This window comes from Ictidomys tridecemlineatus, chromosome 13 (genome assembly GCF_052094955.1).
Source record: "Ictidomys tridecemlineatus isolate mIctTri1 chromosome 13, mIctTri1.hap1, whole genome shotgun sequence".
Lineage (NCBI taxonomy): Eukaryota > Metazoa > Chordata > Mammalia > Rodentia > Sciuridae > Ictidomys > Ictidomys tridecemlineatus.
The window spans coordinates 68,421,281-68,440,817 of NC_135489.1; the positions used below are offsets into that span (position 1 = coordinate 68,421,281).

At 33.0% G+C, this 19,537-nt stretch overlaps 1 pseudogene; it reads left to right on the forward strand.

The window, feature by feature from the left end:
• LOC144369671 (cadherin-19-like) overlaps positions 1 to 9,288 on the forward strand; it is a 37,262-nt pseudogene extending 27,974 nt beyond the window's left edge.
• The last annotated feature ends 10,249 nt before the right edge of the window (positions 9,289 to 19,537 follow it).

Genomic DNA, 19,537 nt, shown 5'->3' on the forward strand with positions numbered 1-19,537 from the left:
CATCCTTTTGGATCTCTTATCAGGAAGTCTTCAATAACAATCAGTGGGTCCCTGGTATCATGACAACAGTTTTTTCATACCTGCTTTAAAAATGTGCTCAGAAAGAGTTTTTCAAAAACTAATTAATTTCCATGGGTCACAGGACCCCAAATAAAAATGAGTGATCATGATTTTCCCCAATTTAGAACTTGTGATTTTCAGTATTAAGTTTAAATTCTGTAATATGCCATCTTAGAACATTTCATGATGCACACAAGACTCACTCTGTAGCAGGTTTTCTAATTTCAGTCTATATCCCAGGTCCTCTGACCCTATTTATTCTGAGCATTATGGACTTTAGGTGTTTTATGTATTTCAAGTTCTTCCTCAACACTTTGCAGGTTTGTAGTTCTGTTTCTCTCTCTCCTCCACTAGAATGTGAACTATAGGGACAGACAGTGCGTGTCCAGGGTCTGGAAGCTCTTGGCATGTTCTTGCCAGTGGAATAGGCATCAAATGATTATATCAAGACATTAATCAGATACTTTTGTACTTTAGTAGTTTTCATTCATATGTTTATTTTGTACAAATTTATAAATTTTGAAATTATCCTAAAGGGAATTGAAATTATACATTGAGATAAAACTTTAAGAATATATAATATATAATTTTTAATGGAACATAGATTTATTTCTACAAGAAAATTGCCATTAAAAGTATGTAATCCAATTTTGTGAGATTCATTTTTGGAAATTGGGTATTTCTCTGTCTCTGTCTAGGACCAGAATGTAATACTACCATTAACTTCTCAAAAATGTTTTCCCAGTAAACTGCTGAATAGGCAAAACTAGAGCAAAAACACTACTGTCCATATTTTCTTGTTGGCTCAACTATTACTGTATTAATTTTTACTTTTAGTTTTTGAACAGATATTTTTAAATTCTTTTGAGTTCTATAGATTATTTTTGTCAGAGTGGGTCTATTTTATAATCATTTTCCCAATAAATTAGTACAGAAGGTGATGGTCTAATTCAAATTTATGAATAGTTTTTTTTTCTGACAATGGGAAAGAATTTGCATCTTTAGCCTACTGCAAGGTAAAAATCAATAGAATATATACATAATCAAAAAGGCAGATGAAATTAAAAAAAACTATGTCATTCATTTATTGCAATTCCTACTTTTTCTTTGACATCTTTGTACTGAGGAACATTGCTTACTAAGTACATTTTATAAAATTAATTTATGAAAATTATTGCTCATTTTCTGTGTATTTATTCAATTTATATTTTATAATCTTTAGCAATTTACTCCTAGACTTATTTTAGAAGTAGGTTTTATTGGTAGCTGATCTGCAAGAAAAGGAAACAGAGTCAAATATATTGTTGGAGACAATAGCAGCTTCTTAGTGTAGTTGTCAAAAAATGTGTGTTTTTTGAACGAGGATAATGAAGCTAGGAGTGACATTTTAGTAAGTGGTCCTACGTATGCCTCTTCTCTGGAAAAATACACAGTGCAGTGATTATCTTTCTTCCCATGATTATCTTCAGAGTCAAACACTATTTTTACTCCATCAAATAATTAAGCGGAAACTTATGAAACTGCCAATATTAGACCATCTTTGACCCACAAACGTTAATCTCATTTACTTCTACCTATTATATCTCTGCCCTCTTGGTTTTCACGGGCTAGCATTTGGTCTGGGTGAAACTTTCCCCAGTAATTCATGTTTTACTCAAGAATTAGTTCACTTGCTCTACTTCTGGCCTAAAAATACTTCCCTGTCTTTCACAGGAAACCTAAGATTATTTTCTTGCTTTTTAACCATTATTTTTGGTCTATATCTACTCTGTATATTATAAATGTTATATTATACATTTCTCTGTATGTCTCTGTCTTTTACATAAGAAATGTCCTGGTTGGCCTTCTCTGTTCCATTTCTTTTTTCAGTAACTTTATATCCTACCTGTAAGGACAGTAGCAAACCCAGGGAAAGAGCAATGTGCCTGATAATCCTCCTGTAAATCTATTATCTCAAAACATCTGAGAATGAGATTGCATTGTCATTCTGAGCCAGCCCTTTCCTTACATAAAACTCAAGTTTAAATGGGGTCAATAACAGGATTTATTCAAAAGGGTTATGGCAAGATTAGGTGAAATAATATATAGGATAACATTGAATCCATTGATGAATCCCTATTAAAAGACTCTCTAGGCTGGCACAATATATTTCCATCATAGAGTTCACAGTACTATAGATAGGAAATTGAATGTAGTATATGAGAAAGACATGGGGCAAAATTCTACCCAGAGAGAAAGGAGAAAATTAAAAGTATGAGCTCTTGACATTTGTTGTAATTTGGAATTATTCGATTGCCTCTATTTCTAGTATTTTTAATCTTGGTGACTTGTTGTATGTTCTTAACTTTTCAACTTGTCTTTGCTTCTCTCATAAATATAGAAGGGCAGAAATGAGTCCCAAGTTAGTCAACGTAAGTAAATCGTTTAGACCTCTGGGCAATGTAACAAACAGGATTTTCTTAGACTTTTATTGAAAAATTAACACAAAGTCCTTTTCAATGTTATTTTGAAAGGAAAAATGAATATTCTCAGTGAAGAAATTTTAGTGTTGTCCTTTGTTAGAGATTTTTTGTTTTCATGAAAAGTGTACATGTCATGTGTTCAAGGTTAATTCAATTGAATCAATGATTCCTCATATGGACTGATTGGATTCTTATGTTTTAAAGTACTGGAATCCAATAAAGCATATTTTATTTGAGGCTCAATTTATAAAGCAAATAGAAGTGTAATCATGTTTGTTGAAAGGAGACAGAGTTTTGAATCCTTGCCCTCTCGGTCTACTAATACTATAATTGGGATAGTATTTTAAATGTAATTCAAAATATATTCAAAGCCTCTGCAGTCTTCTTAAGCCTTTATATTCAAAGTGGAGATTTTCACCATATACTCAAAAGTTTGTGTTCAATATAGAGCATCAGGTGATAAGATAAAGTATCTGGTGTCTAAAAATCTAGAGTGTATGTGATATCAAATGATGTCATAAAAATCAATTTTAGAGTATGCCATCAATCTTACCTTGCTATTCATATAAGATTACTAATATCACTTAGGACACCACCCTGTACAAATATCAACAAGAGAATGTTTTCACAAAGAAAACTTAATAGTAATATGCCAATTGGGCAATAAATTATTTGATAAGTTAAAGCACAGGATCCTTAAGATGAATTTGAAAGTGTTCATGTATACAGTTTTTAAACTTAGAAAACTTGCAAGTAGTAAAGCTGAGATTCACAGTATGAGACTGTTAGGATTTGTCCTCTCCTTACACAAAAACCTACACAAAACAACTTATACAAAAGCATATGATATTTTGAAATTAAAGTACCATCCTGATTCAACATTTGCATTTATTACTTTAAACATGGATTGAATGAAAATGTTTTCTTTTATTGTATTACTTAGTTATCACAAATTTATTATTTACTTAGGGAGGTTATGAAAAAAATATAAATGAATGCAGAGAAATAGACAAATTGCATTAGCCTCACAATGTTCTTCATGCATGTAGAGAGAAATCTGTTATTTGAAATATAGCTTCATAAATTTGTATTTGCCATCATGCAACTGAGGATGGTTTTGTCTGACACATTGTTAAAAGCACTTTAATTATAGAAAATTTAAAACACTAGCTTCTATACTCAATTTACTTCAATTTTCAGAATTAATCACAATCTCACTATGCTATTTTGACAAGCATATCTTTTTTTGACAATAATGAACTACTTTACTGATACATTCATGTTTTGAAATAAAAGAATTAATTCAGAACTGATGTGTTCATATCTGCATTACTTCATCATTTTATTATCTGAGATAAATAGTGGAACATATTTTGATTGAAAATGCTTTTCTCTAATCTTTATGGGTCAAAGGAAATCATATACTTTCCCCCTAAGCTTTAAATGCCTTATTCCCTCAAATCAATTAAAAAACTCATTACTTAAGCAAATACTTTAGTAAGACAATAACTCTACCCGTTTTGAACTCAGTATAAAAAGGAAATGTATAAATTCAGCAAGTCATAATGACTAGATTTCAGAAGACGTAAGAATAAAGAAGGAAGTAAAGAAAGAAGGAAAGGGAACATGTAGGAAAGGAGGGTAAAAGATGATGTCAAAATATAGCAACAATGTTTGAAGAACTTCCAACAAATTTAGCTTCTGGAATCCACATGATGCATTTATGAGAATGTATTATATAAAGTCATAACCCTCTTTATAAATCACAACATACACATTATTGTTGCCTAAGAAAATTTTTAATCTTCTCCATTATTTGACAATTACCCATCTGTAGTGTCCCTAATTATTTGGCTAAACTACTTAATAAAAGCTGAAAATAATAATAGCAGTGATAATTGCCCTGAATCAATACAGCAATGATAAAAGTCTATCCCTGTCTTCTCGTAGGTGATTCAAACCATCAGCGCAGTAGACAGAGATGAATCTATAGAAGACCACCATTTTTATTTCACTCTCTCTGCAGAAGACACAAACAACTCAAGTTTCACAATCAGAGATAATCAAGGTAACACCATTCAGTCATAATGATTTTTTTACTCATTTTTCATAAATCACTTTTTTATTTTAATGGAACTTGAGGCATTGTTTTTCACACTGCTTTTAATATCATAATGTCAAGAAATAAAGCAAAAGAGTAATAATAAAAAAGTAAAAAAAAAAAAAAACCTCAGAGTCAAGTTCTGAAAATACTGGCTACACTTCCTTCTCACTGCATTTTTTCAAATTAGAGGTGGGTTTTAAAAGTCACAGTGGCTATAAGCTCTTTTCTGTCTGACCTGGAAAACTTCATTGCAGTCCTGGATTCTCGATTCCTTCGTTATCTTTTTCTTTTTACATTTATATTTTTAGTTGTAGTTGGACACAATACTTTTATTTCACTTATTTATTTTTAATGTGGTGCTGAGGATCAAAACCAGGGCCTCACATGTGCTAGGCAAGTGCTCTACCACTGAGCCACAACCCTAGCTGTTCATTCATATCTTAATCTTCAGTATTTGTCTGAAGAGAAAATACCCTTAGTGTACTGTGAGGTGAGCTGTTTTTGATTCACAAATGTTTAAAGTCATCAATAAGGAGTTACAAATATATGAAAGTCGTTTATTTTTTTTTCTTTTCCCTCTAAACAAAATTATTTTATAAATCAAAGGATAAAATATTCTGGAAGGATTTGGGGTAGAAAAAGAATTTCTCTTCCTTTTGTGTAGAAGTGGATTAATTATAGAAGGCCATTCTGCTCCTTTTAAATTTGCTTTAGGAAGAGATATTTGGCCATAATATAGATTTCTATTTAAACCTTTCTTTTTACCTCAAATATATAAGCCACACAATATCTATGACCAGATACCTGAGCCGTTCCTCCCCACCACTGGGTCTAGTCTCCAATTCAGAGATGCCTTTGGTGGGAGAGGGAACAGACACATGTCTCTATTTTATTTGTATCAAATTCTTAGTGAAAGTAGTTCAAATATATTTAGAAAAAAATCCCACAAATATCAAATATAATATGTCTTATACATCTTTATAATAATTCAAAATATATTACTGAGGCAAAATAAATATAGCAAAACCTAAAGAATACAAGTTTGGTTTAATGTTTGTAGTCCCAAGTAAGGTAATAAAACACATTGAATTGAAAAGATGATAACTGTTTCTCACCACTTAAATCTGCCTCATACATAAATTTCATGGGTTTTATGGACTTCAAGAGCATTATCTTTTTAGCATTGAAAAGATGATTTGGAAAAAGTTTTAACTACATATGCATTTCAAGAAGATTTCATTTATTTGCACTTTACTATCATCTTATAAAGTAGACTGATGGATTCAGAACATACTTAGGTATTGCAAAACTATTCTGAATAAAAAAATACAGAGGAAATATAGATCTAAGACCCAAAGAATCACATTGATGAACATCATTCAGAATATTTTGGGACTTGGGGGAAAAACAATTTTACATTTTGAGTATGTGTTGGCCATTTTCATTAATATTTTGAGTGGCTTCTCTAGATAAAAATTGTTTGAAGATTCTCTGAATTTTAAAAATAAAATGAGTGAAGTCAAAATCAGATATCCTACTATTATCTTTCCCTAAAAGTAAAATCAGTTCTTTTTTCTATTTAGAAAACCTACTATTTGAGATCACATGCTTTAATAGTTATATAATAGAAAATCTATGTATTTCTAAGATGTATGAAAATAATGGGCTCTAGATGTTAGAAAAAGCAGTGTTAGTGCAGTTGATCCAAATAAAACTGGTAGCATCTGCATAAAATTAATGCTAGTAACGCCCATAAATGCTCATATGTGGCTATAGAAATGTTTGCTCTGCTCTGCTTTTATTTTCTATATTTCTCAAAAACGTTTTGGAATTGATTTAAATAATTCATCTCATTTCACAATTAGGTAATGTCAAAGCATTAATTAATTTTCAGGGAACCTTCAAGTTGTCTTTTAATCAAAAATTTTCTCTTTTATTTGAACTTATTTAATCATATCTCTATAGTAGTGGCTCTAATACACAAGATGGATTGATTTATTTTATGTTGTTGATAAATTTTGGTATCTTGTTTTAGATAACACAGGTACAATTTTGACTAATAGAAGTGGGTTTAGCCTTCAAGAAGAGCCCAACTTCTTCATAACCATTTTAATTGCGGACAACAGGATCCCATCACTTACAAGTACAAACACACTTACCATACATGTCTGTGACTGTGATGACAGTGGGGATACACAGACCTGCAGTGATAAGAAACTCGTGCTTTTCTTGGGACTCAGGGTCGAAGTAATAATTGCTATTCTGATCTTCATTATGTTAATATGTGGTAAGTAGTGCTGAACTGAACATATCTCCACTTATTAAAGTAACATGATAAATATATAATTATGTTACAGCAGTATGGTTTAACTGCTATTCTAAATGTATTATAATTTTTAAACCAAATAGAATAAATGAAAAATAGAGTGGGCAAATCCACATTTCAAACCAAAGATCACTGACCCTTCAATTTTAAGAGTATGTGTATGTATGCCAGTTTATAAATGTTTTGACATATGCATTGCACAAATATAAGATATAAAAATACCTAAGAACAATTGGGCACTTCTGTTGTCCAGAAAATTGTCCTCATGCCCTGCATGTGTTACAAAATTTTATCTTCATAGAACCTTATGAAGTAACAGTGGTTATGGCCACCTTCCCTGTCCTACCTGCTTCCCCAACCCTTTTAGAGGATTTTTGCATCTATGTTCATCAGTGATGTTGGTCTGTAGTTTTCTTTTCTTGCAGTATATTTGTCTGGTTTCAGTATCAAAAAGTGTTATTAGCCTCATAAAATGAATCTGGTAGTATTCCCTCTCCTAATTTTTCAGAAGATTTTGAGATTTACTGGAATTACTTCTTCAGTTGTTCAGTAGAATTCAGCATTGAAACCATGAGGTCCTAGACTTTAATATGGATTTTGATTATTGATTCAATATGCTTACTACTTATTGTTCTGTCCTGATTTCCAGTTTCTCCTTGGCACAGTGTTGATAGCTATATATTTTTAGGAATTTATCTATTAATTCCAATTACTTGGTCTGTGATAGTTTACAGTATGTTTTATTATCCTTTATTTTCTGATATCAGTTATGATGCCTCATCTTTAATTTCTAATTTTACTAACCTGAGACTCCTCACTGTTTTCTTTTTGTATAAAATAGTACCAATATATTTATCTTTGTGAAAATTCTAACATCCCTTCATATGTGTTTCAAATCCTATCCCTGATGTGCTGAAAAGATATGTAAATCCAAGGATGTAGAAAGGTTAGTTAGTTAGATGTGCACACACACACACACACATACACACACACACACACTCACACACAAGCATGCACCTGCATATGCACACACAGTTTTTCTTCTAATTAAAGTGTTCTGAAATTCTTCTGTTTCTACATTTTGCTAAAACTATTTTGTGTAATAAATATTGATCTGCACAAACCAGTATTATGATTCAAATGCAAGATAGTTTGGAGTTTCTGAAATTAATGTGGTATCATGGGGCCCAGGCTCTGAAACAACTTTCTTAATTTGAAGATGACCTTTCTGTCTCCTAGCTGGGTCTTTCTGGGGATGTGATTTAAATGCTTTTAGGCTTTACTTTTCTCATCTTAAAGGAATATAACATATATGTGAATTTAATAAGAACTAAATCAATCAATAAATATAAATTTTTAGAAGAAACTGACATATATTTTGTGGTCAATAAATACCAACTTAGAAAATAATCATGTCACAGAATGTCCCCTTAATGTGGAATATCAAACTGTCCTGTTCTGAACTTACTTTAACCGGACTCATTGTCACTAAGTTTGCCAAGTGTATTCAGATTGGAAAAATGCTCTATTAATCTACTTGGTTCCATTTTAATATGTGAGAAAAGTAAAATTTGAATTCTAAATTGTTCACAGAAAACAGTTCAATGTATTTTCACAGTGTTTTCCCTCTAAGTCATCAGCAAGAATGTTTGTTATCTTCTTCCTTATGTCATTTTGCAAGTCCAGTTTTAAATTACTTTCCGTCACGTTATCTTCAAAATCAAGGTTGTGTCTGGAGCTTTTAACAAGCTCAGGATTGTGGAGTTCATTATGCTCTGTGTGTGTTCATTCATATTCTGATACATTTTCTTCATCAGGGTTTATATTTTTGATGTTGGCGCTTAGACAACAAAGAAAGCAGATCCTCTTTCTTGGAAGAGAATATCTTCTGCTACGATGATGAAGGAGGTGGAGAAGACACAGAGGCTTTCGACATTGCCGAGTCAGAAGCACCGCTGTGATGCGGGAACACAGGGCTCGGAAGACCACCTCGCAGAGATCCGGAGCCTCTACAGGCAGTCTCTGCAGGTGGGCCCCTACAGCGCCCTCTTCAGGAAATTCATCCTGGAGAAGCTGGACCAGGCGGACTTGGACCCCTGCGCCCCACCCTTTGACTCCCTTCAGACCTACACCTTCAAGGGCCTGGGGTCCTTGGCCAGCTCCCTGAGCTCCTTAGGGTCAACCGACACCTACCAGGATGAAAATTTTGATTACCTTAATGAGCTGGGACCTCGATTTATAAGATTAGCATGTATGTTTGGTTCTGCAGTGCACTCCAACAATTAGGACTTTTTACCATAAAAAAATCCCCAAAGTGCTAATGCCCATTTGAGCAAAATGCGTTGTGTGGTCTGGCTTTCCTGCAGCGTGGTGAGCGTGCGTTTGTAGTTTTCCGATGTCCTTGAGTACATTGTCCTTAAAGAAAAATGTTGGAAGAGATGCACATAAATAGACCTCAATTGCTAGTGCAAGCCAGTGCCACCTCATGACTGCAATGTTCCTCATAAGATCCATTATATCCAGGGCAAATTCTCAAAGTGTTTATTTGCCTAACCTGAGAAAGAGAATCAGGCCCTCCAATGTTGTTTCATTCGTTCAATTGTTTTATTCCCGCAAATTAAGAATAAAGCATTGATGAGTGAGGTTCCTGATGATATATATAGAGAAAATTTATCATCTGGAGAATCTGATGGTTACATAGACATGTAAAAACATTTATGTTACATTAATAAGCGGGACTGTGAAAGATTCTATGAATCATTTGGGTTTGATATTTTAAAATTCTTGCCAAGAAGGCTCTTTAAACCTCATTTAAAATTTGTACATATATTTGATATAAATGAATTACTCAGATTTATATAAGTTTGTGCTGTTTTCTATATTATAGTTTGACATTAAAGAGGTGCAGGAAAATATACTTTGGAATTTTTCATAGATTATTTTCATATTGCAACCGAATATATACTTTTATCATACCAAAATACAATGGTGAAAAGCATGTCAACATTTACTTATCAATAAATTTAAACTTTATAAAACTGGTATAAAATATGAAAAAATTTAAATAAATTTTTATTTCTACTAAAAATGAGAAATAAGTGAAAGGATTCATTTTGATGCAAATTTGAATTCTTTTTAAATATTATAATAAACCACACAGACTCATACCACTCATATTATAAAGTGTGATATGATTCTCAGCATTTCCTTTTCTATTAACAGCTTGCAATATAACTGATGTTCACTGCCATTTTTTAAAAATAGAAAATGAGGTGCAATAGTTACTTTTATTGTGATATTGTAAAGGAAATAAATTCTAAGCCATAATATTATACTATAAGACAACACAACACTTTAATTTCCATCAACTTGTAAATAATGGCCCTTATGATATCCAAATCAGGATGGACTTCCAAAATTATAGTTTGAAATTAAAGCACCGAATATGGTGCTCTTCAAAATGCTTCATATGAACTTTTTTTATTAATAGCATGTAAGACTGATCTGAACCAAATTGGCAATAGATTCTTAAATCAAAATCAAATATTTCAAGTCATTTTGAGTTTTGGTAGGGTAGTGGAATGTTTATGCATTTTCCCTCTAGATTTTGAAACTTGAACATCCATAGTTTATAATTAAAAATTTTATTTTTATCATAAGAATCTAGGAATCATTAAGTTGGTGACACAGATATCATTACTTTACAAAAAGATGAGAAAATCAGATAAGAAAAATAACAGTTTAAGAAGCTAGTATAATTGAATTTGAAGATATAAGATGCAGTAAATTCAAATGCATTAGCATCATTATGAACTAAGGAAAACATAAAAAACACTGAACACAAATATTTTTAAAAGCTAAAACTTGTAAGTAGAATAGCAATGTATCAATTGATAGAAAGCTTGTACTTCTATCATACTGACATAGAAATCAGAAGTGTACTTAGGGCAATGATGGTGATTGGCTCCAAGAGGGCTTGCTCATCATGTTCACAAAGCAGGGTGATGTCATCTTTGCTGCAGAACTGGAAAGTGTGATAAACAATGGATGAATCAACCCATGGAAAACAGGTTGGAAAGACAGAAATGGGGTCTGTGGGGATCACAGTTGGTTCTGCCCTGGATGAAAGGCTGGTGTGTTTGGAATAACAACTTATAAAAAGGATGCAATATCTACAATAATAGATATGATATTTGTGTTCAGTAACACTAAGCAGTTGTCTTAAAGCAGGTTCTGGATTAGTTGATTTTAGGATTGTCAACTACAGGATTCACTGAAAAGAGCATCCGCACCTGGTCCAAAATTGTCACTTTTAATCATATCGAATAAGGCTATCCAATTCTAGTATAGAAGTTACAAATTCCTAGAAATTATACTGATAGTATTTCAGTAACTTTTGTCTTTCATCTGGTCATTTGATATTGCACACATATAGCTGTTTCTTAAGCTTAAATCATGACCTATTTTTCGTAAATTTTAATAAAGTCTGAATTAATGTAGATGCGTGTAGATATTTTCCACAGTACTGAAATAGCCCCCAGGAGGAAATTGCAGTTTTATAGGTAAGCTTTAAAATATTGATAATTAAAATAAGAAAACACTTAAAGTTTATTGTAGGAATCAGAAAATATAGTTTATGCATTGCATGTACTTGAGCCTCCCAGAAGTAAGTTTGAATTTGGTCCCTTTTATTTCAATAATCATTTGAACTTTGTCAAACTGCCTGATCTTTCTGGACCTCAGTTTGCAAGCTAAAAAATAAAAAATAAAGTCTTGTCTGGCTATTTAACATGAGGGGGAATAAACAGAATAAACAATAACATATGTAAAACAAACTCCAAAATCTGTGCTTGACAAAACATGCACACTCCATAAATAATAGGGAGTCATTATCATGGCTGATATGCTCTGCTAGAATGGGAACCCCTTTATTTCCTCGTATGTGGTGATCTAGTATGTGCCTTCACTGCACACTCAAAATATAAATCAACTTTTGACCTGACCTATGTATCACATATTATCTTCTTTTATCTGCTTATGAGGTCTGTTCTCTTTCCTCTTCCCAACTCGTAATTTACTCTTTCAATCTCTTGTTCTGTGCTTGAAACAATCTTCTCCCAAACACTTGTATTTTTCATTCTCACACTATTCAGTGATCAGATGTGACTTCCTCAGAAAGATTTATTGAACACTGTTCAACCTTGTGACACCTGCTTTAGCTTTTTAAAAATCAAATCCCATATAATATAACATAGTATAGTAAAATAAGTATAATATGTGATTTATTATCTCTCTCCTTATTAAAAAGCAAACTGTATGTGGAAAGGAATCAGTCTTGTTCCTTTCTTTTGTCTAAAAAGGTCTCTGGCACATAGTAAATAAGCAATAAATATTTCTTGACTGAATATAATAATGAATCCCAATCTATTTTATTTAGTCATGTATAGAAATTCTATTGATTTTCACTGCATATTAATGTGGAATAGTGATATATAATTACTTAATACATGAGTATTTTTCAAGATAGTTATTCAGTACAGCAATTGTTTTTCAAAATCTGCCTAAGAATTTAGGAATTTGACATTTCAGCTCCTTTGAATTCATTAATAAAATACCTGGTGGGGGTAAAGTTGATGGAGTTTTCCTATTCTGTCAAAACAAGTTCTTTGTTAATCACTGTAGCAAGCTTCATGTGAATAAGTTTCAATGAAGTGTGAGTACCATGAAAAAGTGTGCCTCTGGTTAAAACTCTGTTTCATACTGTGGAGTACAGTTTGGTAATAAGTGCACGAGGCTAATGAAAACCCACAAAGTAGCTTCAGGTTCTCCTGTCTGCTGTGAAATGGTATTCGATATCAAAGAGTTGAAAGACAAGGACGCTAATGATATAAATGGAGAAAAGAACTCTGTGACCTTTTATATATTCAGATATGTCTGTATCTATCTTTCAATCCACCAATGAGAACTGTGATATTCTGGAAAAGGAGCTACTGACATCTCAATCACAAGGAAGTACTTTGAAACTTAGAATGTTTTGCTGCCTTTTGAACTCAGAGAGCTCTAAGGAAGGCTGACTGATTCTGAGTTGGCAGGGAAGGGGACAATGATATCTGGGGACAATGCAAGTCCCAGTCTTCAACCAGGCAAAGCTGCGTAAGTTTCCCGCAGATTAAATGATTGCTTCTGTAGAAAGGTTGCACAGATGGTAGATGCTTGGAGGAAGCTTAAACCAGTCATCCAAAGAACATGCCGCACAGCTGAAGGAACAACAGAAACCTCAAGTTTTTGAGATGTGTCTCTGACTACCCCATGCATGCATATACCCTAGGATAGAGGGTCAGGACCCGGCTGCCTGTCATCACGGAGGACACTGGCTGTGAAGTTATGATTGCTCCAGCATACTAATCATGCCCCTTATCTCTCTTTTCCCACCCCAATCCAGACCCAGAGAACCAGAAAGAGTAGAAAGACATATAACTCACCCTGGGTGTGAAGTTAAGGTCTTCTATTAAATGGAAAATAGATTGTTTATCTTAATATTTGAAAATTCCCAGAAGCTGTGGAAACTATCTGATATTTTGTCATGGTGGGCATAAAAAAGAAAGAAAGAAAGAAAGAAAGAAAGAAAGAAAGAAAGAAAGAAAGAAAGAAAGAAAGAAAGAAAGAAAGAAAATGTTTAAGCGTCTAAAATTGAATTAAAAAAACAAATATTTTCATGATTATAGGGAGGAAGAATTCAACACAACATTTTATCTACTAAATGAAATAGAATGATGTATATTACCATTTATAATTATATTAAAATTTAATGATCTTTTTAACATTTATTTGTAGCTGACACATTATAACAATACATAAAAGTAGAATGTGTTGTGATATATTCATGCCAGCCATAACACAGTTTGGTCAATTTAATTCCCCTATTCCTTTTCTTCCCCATGTATCTTCTCAATCCCTTCCTTATATTCCACTGTTATTCTTTCTATTTTCATGAGATTCCCCATTTCCTTACCCTTTTATCTGTTGATGGGCACCTCAAGTATTGATTGCACAGCTTGGCTATTGTAGAGTGTGCTGCTATCAACAGTCATATGCATGTATCACTATAGTATGCTGGTTTTAGTACTTTGGGATAAATATCAAGGAGTGGGATACTGTAATTACATTCCTAGTCTTTTGAGGAATCTTTACACTGCTTTCCAATGTGGTCGTATTAATTTGTAGTCCCATGAACCATGTATGAGTGTACCTCCTCCTTCATCCTTACCAGCAATTATTGTTATTTGTATTCTCAATGGACGTCATTCTAATTGGAATGTGATAAAATCTCACTGTAGTTTTGATTTTCATTTCCCTGATTGCTAAGGATGTTGAAAACTTTTTCAGATATTTGTTGATCAATAGCATTTCTCCTTTTGATAAATGTCTGTCTAATACTTTTGCCCATATACTGGTGGGGTATGTTATTTGGGTGTTATTTTTTTTTAGTTCTATATATATTCTGGATATTAATCTCCTGTCAAAAGAGTAGCTGGCAAAGACTTTCCCGCATTCTGTACACTCTGTTTTCCTTCTGCTTCTTAATTGTTTCCTTTGCTGTGCTGAAGAATTTAATTTGATGCCATCCCATTTATTGATTTTTTGCTTTATTTCTTGAGTTTTAGGAGTCTTATGAAGGAAGTTGGTGCCTGCACCAATATGTTGGAGGGTTTAACACTGTATTTTGTTCTAGAACTTGCAATGTTTTTGGTCTAATTCTAAAAGTCTAGTTTCACTTTTCTACATGTGGATGTCCAGTTTTCCAGCACCATTTGGTAAATCTGCTATCTCTTCTCCATATATACTTAATTTGAGATCAGATATTGTGATGTCAGCAGGATCACTCATGGTGATATAATTGTGATTCCCACCAAAATATCAATGACATTCTACATGGAATTAAAAAAATCCTAAAATTTATCACAGAAGAATAAAAAACAGGAAATATCAAAGCAATATGAGCATTTATTTCCATTATTGTACCTTGTTGTTTTTATGCTAGTAGAGTGAACAGTCTAGGAAATCTATTTTTAATTATTTTCTACTTGCTAACTTTTCTTTTCTATGTAAAGAAAATTATTTAAAACCTTTCTTTTTTAAATATGACTCCTGATTTTTTAATACCTTTATTTTATTTATTTATTTTATGTGATGCTGAAGATTGAACCCAGGGACTTGCATGTGCTAGGTGAGCACTCTACCGCTGAGTCACAACACCAGCCCCAAAATCTTTCTTCTTGATACCTTTATCTGTACAGTCTGGATATAAAGAGTACATGAGTCATAAGACTACTGAAATTCATTAAAATCATAATATGTGAGGAATATAGCACCATGTCAAATATATAACAAATAGTTGACAGTTCACCTGTTATTATTACTAAAACAATGATAATCATGACCTCCTTGACTTTGCCTTTATAAAGGCTTATAGACCTAACTCCTTATTCAAGTACTAGAAAAACAAAATGGATAAAAACAAAAAGGAAAATGAATTAATTTGGAACATTAATTAAGCTCACCATTCCTGCCTCTTCACCTTGACCTTCCTAGAGTAATTCTGTATCATTATCAAAGGAAGAAATTGATGGCTTAATTCAGACATTATATATGAAGTGTTCTCTTGGAAAAATTCTTCTTTATGGCATTTATTTGGGGAGGGGGAAAACTGTGAAGTTAACTGGCAATTGGCTTTTTGTGGTCACTTTTTCTAAGAATAGATATTCTAAATGAACAATCTGCCAAAGAATGGAGTTGGTCTTGCCCACTTGGCAACTAATAACTTCTACATGGAAGAAAAGGAAAAAAAAAAGAAACATATGAATGGATCCAACAGAAAGTATTGCAAACATATTAATATCTAACATGTGATCTTCATAATTCTAACTTTGTAATAAGAAATAAAAAAATAGATTATTAAGGAAAATTATCATCATCTTTAGCAGGATATAATTCAAAGTTAGAAACTGAACTTCCATTTACTTTCCTCGCTCTTAAAAAAAAAGAAAAAAAAAAACAACTTAAGGACACATTGCCATATGTTCTCTAACTAACATACCCTTATCACCTTTTCCTCTCAAATCTGAGTCAGTCTTGAGGCTTAAGCAAGTTCCAGGCAATTTTTCAGCTTGTAGGACTCCACAGTTTTCAAAACTCCATTCTCTTCCCAGATGACCCCTTAGTTATTCTGGAAGATTTCTCTGCAGAGCTAATTATCTATTTTTAACTCTCTTTAAAACCCATTTCTACCCTTGAAATACTCATATGATATGTAGAGCATTTCACCAAATTATTTGAATATGTTTAAGCTTTATTAATTATGGAATTAAAATTAGGGTTTGACACAAAATACAATATATCTATGCACAATAACTTACAGATATAACTTGCTGTTAAAATAATGTGTCCAAATAATTTTTTGTAATAGCAAAACTCTCTTCCTCTTTGTAATATAGAATGCACACAAATTTTACTTTATTGTTTTACATTCTGACCAGAAAAAAAATTGTATCAAGGGACATAGTAGGAAAATATATTCACTGTAAAAATTCTCAAAAATTCTCAAGCTTGTGTTCATTCATTGAACACTAAGTAAATAATCAACATCAAACACGTTATCCAGGTAGCATCTACTATACAAGTAGCTCCACCGTGCCTCTCCACGTTGACTGCTAGATGATAAATGCTCCAGAGAACCTTAACAAGATGGATAACCAGCATCCTAGCTGATAAATGATGAGGCACACTTGGAGGTGCAGGGAGAGGATGCAGCCAGGGTGAGATGTCATTGCAGACAGGCTTCCCTCCAGGCTTCACAAAGGTGTCTCTGATTCTTACTGGTCCTTACCGACTTATGCTACTGCATCAAAAGGGAAATTATGTAAAAATAAAATCATTTGTATTCTCCACCGTCCCCGCCCCGCTCCTTTTATTCCCCGCTGAATACATCAGGCAAAACTGGCCTATTGATCTGTCACTCTTTTTAAGCAGTTACAATTCTGAGTTCTATTCTAAGTGTTTTAATATGTCATCTCATATAACAAGGAAAATATGGTTATTACCCACAGGGTACTAACAAGGAAACTTGTATGCAAACAGACAGATGAGGCGGTCAGGTCAGGTTACACACCTAACAGGTGGCACAATTGAAATGCAAACTCAGACAAGTAAGATCTGACTCCAGGCCTTTAGCCATCCCAATGCACTGGCTCTCCATTTCATATGAGCTCCCCAGGAACTAAGGGACTTTATACTTGGTGGCCAATGATGTTTTCTTTATTACTTTATATGTTATCACTGCTTAGATATCATATATACACAGCAATGAGTCCAGTAGCTTTTTCAAATCACATCTTCTAATTTTTACATTATCTCTGCAGTAGTTCAATTTCTATCACTAATATTGAGTGCCAAACATTTTCTTTTTCATTAGTATTATGTATCATTCATATTGCTGCTAATTACCCACAAATATGACATACTCAGAACCTCTGTAGGTACAGAAAAAAAAATTCTCATTACTCAATGATATTTTTTGTTAGATAACCTATATAGAATGCATTAGCATACATGCCCAATATATTAATTCACTGAAAATGTCTTTCTCTTTTCTATGATAATTATCTCTCCACAAAGCATACAAGGAAATATTTTCATCTAATTTTTGTGTTTTCTTGAGCCACAAACTATTAGATAAGAACGAGTAGAGAAAAGCTCCATTAAATTTATGTTGGAGAATTCAAACAAAATGGCACCCCTTTGTGCTCCTTCACCATGGACTCCTGCTTCTTCTGTTACCTTAGTCCTGTTTGGGCTTCTGTTGCATTATTTGCACTTACACTAGCTGTGTTTAATTGTTTTCTTTTTTTCCACAATTTAAACCTCAACTAGGAACAAGCATTAGCATTGACCTTTGAGATTCGGACAATCAGAACCGACCACAGAGACTCAGAATTTGCAAATTCTTTTATTGTTGTTAAATAACAAAAGTAAGATTCCACAAACAGAACTCGTTCCCTGAGTTACTTCTGAACAGCAATCTCTTTCCAAACAATTAAAGCAAAATAAGAAGTTCAACATGTTTCTTTCATTTCCCTCTTCTGATATCAAGACTACATGATCTCTACCACAGGAAGTAAAGCCATTCTTGAGTGAAAGACAGAGTAGCTCACAACATAGATGACTCCAGACCTCCAGACAGGTCTGTTGATTCCTCTAGCACAATACCACTCAGGATAAAAGTAAATCAAAAAATGGAGAACATTCCACACTGTATGAAAATGGATAACAGTGTGTTAGGAAAATGGATAGTGGTAATATGAAATTAATATTCTGAGAAACTTAACCATCTCCCAAATTAGAGGGGGTGGGTAGAATTATAACCTATTGGACTTAAACTGTTGATTTCTTTTGAATTAATAATTATGTGTAATTTTGATTAAAAATGTGCAAAAGGCAAATAAGAAATTTTACTGGTTTGCAAAATCAATCAAAGAAAGTAATTTCTCAGTATGTCTTGCTAATAAAGCATCCTATGTGAAGTCTAAAGTAACCAGAGTCCTCACAGGATTAAGCTGGTTTTCTACTCTTGAAACTTTATACACCATGCATGAGATTATGTAAAGAATGTTTGTGTTCATATACACACGCATGTACATTTCCTTTTCATACTTATGAGAACCATGTTTTTTTCTGTTATTAACTTTTAAATATTTACTTTTCAGTTTTATGTGACACACAATATCTTTATTTTTAATTTTAATTTGTTATATATATAAACAGAATGCATTACAATTCATAGTACACATACAGAGCACATTTTTTCATTTCTGGTTGTACACAAAGTAGAGTCACATCCTTCGTGTCTTCATACATGTCTCCATACATGTCTTCATTCATAAGGTAATGATGACCATCACTTTCCACTGTCTTTTCTACGCCTATGCTCCCTCCTTTCCCCCCCCTCCCCTTTTCCCCTTTGCCCAATCTAGAGTTCATTTAATCCTCCCATTCCCCCACCCCCACAGCATATTATGAATAAGCATCCTTAAATCAGAGAAAGCATTTGACATTTGTTTGGGGGGATTGGCTTACTTCACTTATCATTATCTTCTCCAATTTCATTCATCACCTGCAAATGCCATGATTTTGTTCTCTTTTAATACTGAGTAATATTTCATTGTGTTTATATACAACATTTGCTTTATCTATTCATCTACTGAAGGGCATCTAGGTTGGTTGCATAGTTTAGCTATTGTGAATTATGCTGCTATAAACATTGAAGTGGCTGTGTCCCTTGTAGTATGCTGTTTTTAAGTCCTTTGGGTATAGACCAAGGAGTGGGATAGCTGGATCAAATTGTGGTTCTATTCCCAGTTTTCCAAGGATTTTCCATATAGCTTTCCATATTTGCAGTCCCACCAGCAATGTATGAGTGTGCCTTTTTCCCCACATCCTCACCAACACTTACTGTTGTTTGCATTCATAATAGCTGCCATTCTGACTGGAGTCAGATAAAATTTTAGAGTAGTTTGATTTCAATCCCTA